Source organism: Phalacrocorax carbo, chromosome 14, assembly GCF_963921805.1.
Source record: "Phalacrocorax carbo chromosome 14, bPhaCar2.1, whole genome shotgun sequence".
NCBI lineage: Eukaryota > Metazoa > Chordata > Aves > Suliformes > Phalacrocoracidae > Phalacrocorax > Phalacrocorax carbo.
Window position 1 is genome coordinate 2,356,373 of NC_087526.1, and position 6,954 is coordinate 2,363,326.

Genomic DNA, 6,954 nt, shown 5'->3' on the forward strand with positions numbered 1-6,954 from the left:
CTCGGGCAGCGCCGGCCACGCCCCTCCCCGCCTAGGCCCCTCCCCCGGGCGGATCAGGCCACGCCCCCTCGGCGGGGCGGGGCGGGGCGGGCGGCCCGTGAGGCGCGGGGCCGGCCCGGGCCTGGTCACCGACGCCGGGCCCGGAGCGGGGGAGGGGTCCGGGGGTCCCCCGGGGCGGGGGGGGCGGGGGGGGCGGGGGGGGGCGGGGGGGGTGTCCCGCGGGCCGGGGCTCGCCGGGCGGCCGTCGCCTTTGTGCCGCCGGGGAGCGCGGGAGGCCGCGGCGGCGTGCGGGCCCGGGCGGCGGGTCGAGGCCCGGGCGGCCTTTGTGCGGTGCCTCGGGGGGACGGGGCGATGGTTATCGCCCTGAATAACAAAACGCAGCGAGGGGCATCACGGAAAGCCTTGTCTCGGCCCGACATAAAGCCTGCGCCCGGCTGGGGCCATCACGGGCCGGGCTGCGCCCCCCAGCCTCCCCTTGCAAATGCAAATAAAGCCCGTGCCCGGCGGGAGCGCTGCCCCTCGGGTCCCTCCGGCGCATGGCCGCGGGGCAGAGCGGCCCCCGCCGCCTGCCGGGGCTCCCCTGAGACCGGCGCCCAGCACGGCGGGGCGCGGCCTGGAGGGGAGCGGGGCCGCCACAGAAATAAGGCAAACCTGCTCTAGAAATGGCCCCAAAATGGCCAGGCCCTTCGTACGTCTTGCCTTTCTTTTGCCGGTCCTGAGCGCTCAGGTGTTGGCCTGGCAGAGCATGACTGGGAGAGGGCTGGGCGCTACAGCGGAATTAAGCAGGCAAAAACTTGAAATATTTTGTTTTCAGCTGTTCCACTTGGAACTGAGGAGCTTTTTAGGAGTTAAAGCCAACCTGCAATACTGTTATAACACTGTCGGCAAAGCGCTTAATCTATGCTAGACTCTGAGGCTAGCACCTTTCTCAAGTAAAGGGATAAGAAAGATGCACATTTCCGTGTGGTCCCTCCTCTTGTTTTTCCCCCAAAGACACACTGAGACCTGTTAAAGTCAGTTTAGTTTACATCAGGAGGTCTAGATTGCACCCAGGGGCTTATTTGCTTCAATATAAAAATCATCCTGACTGAGTGGAGGACATTTCTAAAATAATTGCAACTAAAATTTTGTGAGGGTTTTTTTATGTGCTTTTTTGAAGTGTTCTGAAAATGTTCTCCCCGTCTAAAACAAGCAACGTTACTCAGGCTGAAATTCAGGTCACTTATATGGGAAATAAAGATTAATCAAAAAACATTACAGAATGTGGTAATGTACTCATTCACCAGGTAATTCTGGAAGGTGAAATATCTTTATTGGCAAATTTGGATCACACTAACCTGAAGCGGAGTTCTTTTCATGAACAGAAGGTCAAACCTGAGAAGGCCAGACTTTTAAAATCCGTATGTTTAAGACCTGGCCCTTCAGCTGGTCACATAAGTGCATGGTGCGCCCTTCCTAGTTCCCTGCAAGTTAAAACACCTCTGCGTGAATCAGCTGTGTGAGCCAAGACCACAGGGTTTTGCCTCAGTCTGCTTCTTTACAGGTTTCAGGCATTAGGTCTTGGTCCTCCCGCTGCTCTGAATGGTCCGAGAGTTTTGAGATGATACAGGAGGAAACTGATGCGGGGCTTGTTGCACAGTGAGCAATTTCAGTTGTGTTTTTTAAGTGTGATTTTTTTTGGAGTATGATGTATCCGAGCGAGGTGTTCACACATGCATGCAAGATATTCCACTGTACCGCAAGAGCTTCTCCTTCCTTTCTAACTTGCTCTACGCTAATTTGTACTGCGTGACCAAACCTGATACCACAGACACTCCCAGGTTTAAGCACAGGAGTAGGCCAGGACGCTTCAGCGGGACCTGGAAGTTTAGGTATCGATATCTACAAATGCCAGCAGGGCAATAAGAACAAAGCCGAATTTTGCTAGAAATGGGTGTGGGAGTTACCAGTCTTGCTACACCCAGTGGCCTGAGTCACATGACTCTCAAAAATCATGACTGTTAAAGTATTAGTCTCCTTATTGTCTCCTGATTTTAATATTTTTAAAGTCATTATATTGAAGACTCGCAAACAACTTTGGGGCCCACAAACTTCAAAAAAACAATACTAAACTTGCGCTTTTGCTCTTAACTATGTCTCCTTAGACTCACAGGGTCAGGTTTTGCAATATTTCATGTTCTCATGACATACCAAACCCCATTATTCCCCCCTCCCCCTTTCATTTTTTACCCCTTTTTGAAGATTGTACTTTTTCAGGTGAAATACACCGACCTTGGTCACAAGGGGCATTTCACTGGAGCCAGGACTCTGGGTGACTGTAAGCGTGATTTAACAGAGAACGTAGAAGCCGTATGGTTTTTATCCACTGAGATATGGTACCTCTGTGGATAACATAAGAAAGTAAAAAGACTGTTTCGGGGGGGGGAAAAAAAGGCTCGTATATCTTAAAACTTCTCTTCTTTTTTCCTTTTTTCTCAAAATGCATCACATTACATGACTGAAATTAAAAAAATCCAATTTATTTTTACAGATTAGCCACAATATCCTCTGTGATTTATGCTCATGGCATTGGAAGTGTTTGATAGGAGACAAGGGGCAACTTGTAAAAATAAATCTTATATTTTCTTCTCCCCCTGTTTTGCCTTGCATTGAGGACATTCGCTGCCTTTCTGGAGAAGCTTCAGCAATCAATGTATTATGTATGAAGTAAAAACCCCTACAACAAACGCACAGGAAAGACTGACAGACCTGTGTTTACTGTTCTGCACTATATGTTACTACACAGTCTTGCAATATTAAACCTAGCCCGAAACTAGACTTTGGAACCAGGCAGCATGCCCAAAATTGTGATAATCTCCTCCATAACAACAGAAAAAAAAAAATAAAACAACATTGCCGAAAGCTGGAAGGTTTGATTTCAGTCCCCAAACTCCTAATGTACTTACATGTAGAAGTTCTTTTAAATTACATTACATACATTTACATTCTATAGAAATCCATACTAAAAGTCTTGCAAACCAGCTCGAGTCCTGCCCTTCTGCAGCGTGCGCATGAGAAAACCCTCGTGTCGGAGAGAATGAAAACAGAGCTGATCAGGCAACAGGAAGCCTTTACCTAAATTTAAAGTCTTTCGAGGGTTAGTGTGGATGTTTGTCTCAGACAACTGACCTGGATAGCAAAATAGCCAGCCTATACCTGGCAGCTGGAGATTGGCCAGGTTTCATTCTTTGCACAGGGACTCTCTCATTTTAAATTCGTATTTAGGCAGCTATTAAATCTGGCCCGCCGTTGCGGTTAAGGCACAAATGGGATTTAGAGGATCTGGGTTCAGTCCCAGCTCTGCCACAGACTTCCTGCGTGATCTTGGGCAAGTCTTCTCACCAGGCTCACAAAATTCAGCAGGTTGGGTTTTGGTTTGCCTTTTTTTTTTTTTAAGCCCCCGCTCTAGCAGTCAAGTCATTACATGAAATTCTCCGTTCGCTGGCATGAATAGATAAATAAAGTAAATAGGCAGTGTTTTAGCTTTTAAGGAGATAAGCTTGAAACCACGATCAGAGTGTAACCTAATGGCTCAAAGTCAGAGAACAAATTTTAGAAGTCCTTTTCAAAATGGGTGTCTGGGCCACGGGTTGGAATAGAAAGTTCTACAGTCTTCATTTCTGCATAACGATTTCTATTTGTAAAGTCAGGATCGTTTCGTTCCTTTGCTTACAAAGTTGTTCATAAATTATGTGATGTTCAGATGAGACTGAGACTAGAAAACAGAATCTCTTATGAGAAAGACTTTATCAGTGTTCTGTGGCTTGTTTTTTTGAATTTCCCCTTTGCACAAATTACTTCTTTCAGCATTATTTCAGCAACGAGTAAAAGAAAATCCCATCGTGTCAGATGATTCTCCTGGTTTTGCCTCTGCAGAAGCACCCGCAGTAGTATGTTTACAGGAAACGCCTGCTGCAGAGGCACTCTGGTAGTTAGACACGGTCTCAGATTTGACTAACATGCTCACATGATTAGGTTTACTAAATGAAGACACAGATGAGACGGTGATGAGAAAGCTGCAAGCAATCAGGTTCTTGCAACATCAGATAATCCATGAAGCGACTTTGTGCAGTAACCATGCAGAAGGCTCCCCGCGCCCTCCCCCCCAAGAATGTGCCTGGCTGTTGCATTAGTAACTATCTCCTCGGCCCATATTCAGTTACCAGGCTCCCTCGCACCAACAGCAGCTCTTTTATTTTTTTTTTTCCTCTCCCCCTCTTTGCATTCTAGACCAAAGTGCTGCATTCTTGAAAAATGCATCCGTAGGTATTTTTAGGCTCAGCTAAAATTTGAAGGTTTAGTTACTTTCTAAGCAGCGCATTTAACATACAACAGTTTATAGCGAGAAAGAAATTGCAGGGTTTTTCTTTTACTGTTTTATACATCCTGTCTGTATAAACTCATAGATTTCAAATCCTGTGAGGCACATTGACAGTGCAGCTATTAAAGATTTTCTGTTTGACCTTGATTTTGTTTTCGCTGCGTCTGAACTTTAACAGACTTGAAGCATGACATGTCTTTTCTTTTTACTTATCATGGTGCATGTAGCATAGGAAAAGCCACGAAAACAGAAGCTTGTTCAAAGCATGTAGCTTTCTCAAAGAAAATATATCCCTTTCTCGAAGCTCATTTTGCTCAATCTACGGTTTTGTTCCTGTACTTTGTTCTGCAAATGGATCCTTTTCGAAATGACGGCACACCAGGATGTGTATGTTCTCTTTTCTTATAACTCATGGTCTGAAAGATCTGTGGGATCTTACTGTTACTTACTCAGGCGCATGCTGGTTGTTTGGTGGGGTACATCACAGCAGTAATAACAGCAGCGTTGTTGCTACCGCGGTGATAGAAGGAGAATAAAGATTTGCATGAAGAAGCGATATCTTTTATTAGACATAGTTGGAAGAGAGAGAAGAGCTTTCAGGCATGCAAGCCCTTCCTCTGGACGGAAAGCAGAAACAAGCTTCAAGCATGCATACGTTTGTGCGGTGAATGAAGACAAATACAGCAGTGAAATATAAATGATGTAAAAAAGGCTGCTTGAGAAGATAAACAAACTGGAGATAATGAAGTCATACCCCCTCTGCCCAGAAAGGCTCAGTTATCAGCACCAGAGGCCCTAAACTTCTGTTGTAACTTTCCAAGTTGTCTTTCCCGGTATCACATGGCCTTTACTCTGAATATCGAGAGTCGGCTCTAGAGACTGGCTATTAATCCTCTCTCTTCCTTGATTAGTTTGAGCTTCCAGTCTTCTCACTCTCAGTTTATAAACTACTTCTTTCCGCGGCTTGGATGTGGCAAAGTAAAAGCCTATTTGCCCATGCTAATTAGCACCTGACACCATTCTGCAATTAGGGAAAAAAAATATCTAATACTAAAAGCCCAACCCTGAGCGCGCACATACGCGCTCACACATACAGGGGAAGGTGTACACTGAACTGGTCCTAAAATTGAAGCCTAAATGTATTGTTTTGACACGATGACATGCTTAAATCCTGTATTTGTTAATACAATTTCCTCACTAACGTGAGTTTTGTTCACGCTTGTTACAAAATAAGGTGGTCTACACCAAGAATCTAAGGTCCCGCAGAGCCCACAAGTCTGTAAAAAAGATTTTACGGCCCCGTTTCGGCTCTGACGCTCGCGCTGTGCTGTAGGTGTAATTCAAACGTCACCTTTTTCGCCACTTCTCCTTTTGGCGGCCATTTTCCACTTTGCCTTCCATTAAAGAAGCCTACCGCCTCTTTGTTTTGATCTTAAACAAATTGAATCAAAATTTCAGGCACACCAGTAACATTTCCTGTATCGTCAAAACAATGGGAGCCTGTCACTGTTTCACAAGATGCTCCCAAACTGAAGAAGGCATTTCTAGATTAATTCCCTTACTTCCTACAGCGTATTCAAAGTGCATTCAAAGACCAAAACTGCCCGAGAGGGTGGCGGTTACTGCTGCTTGCAGTGGTGCCGTGGAGGCAGATTCCTAGGAACCGAACCACGGGCAAGGAAACAAAATTATCTGCCTTAAAATAGCAGGGAGACAGAAGACATCTACGCATATTAATTCAGAGTTAAGGAAGTATTCATTTTGTAGAGGTTTTTAATGTAAGACTACCCCAGACTGTCAGGTGTAACCCCTGGGAACAACGTGGTGGCTTCAATTAATTTTTTTGAGGCATGGTTTTGCAAGAGTATTTACCTTCGAGTAAGTCCTCGCGCTCGGCTGAGGCGCTGCTCCAGCGCTTAAGTGCCCAAATTGTAGGGCGGAGGGAATGGGATACAAAAAGTAATTTCCAAAACTTTCACAGTGTTAAAAACACTAATGTTATCTCATAAACTGGAAGTGCCGATACATTAATAATGGATGATGGGATTCTTGCACATGTGTTTATTAATTTATAAACACCACACAGCCTCAGAATGAAAGGCGCTCTATAAATAGAAAGCTAATATTGATCAATCCTGAAGTGGTTTTACCATTCTTGGAGGAATACAACGTTGTTTTTTTTTTCTTCTTCCTAACCTGATAACAGAAGAATTCCCTGAGCTTGGCTCTTTGTTATCATTATTTGTTTCTTCCTAGGACTGCTATTGTACCTTCCTTAACACTTCCTCCTTGTATCAGAAATGCAGGGGGAAAAAAAAAAATCTGAGGCTTCTTAACATTGCGAATGCCATAGAGCTGGTATGACAAAAATGCACATTTGAAAGGTTATAAAAGAAAAAAAGACAAGCAATTGTTCAAAATGAGGTATTAGCATGACAGTTGACAAAGGCATGGTATGTTGCCAGATCTCACCGGTTTCTAATGCTGGTTAATGAGAACAAGGATTCCTTGATCTGAGCGAGAGTTGCCTCACATGCTCTCGCACACACAGCGGATTTCAGAATTATTGTTCCAGCGCCATGAGAAGACATCGA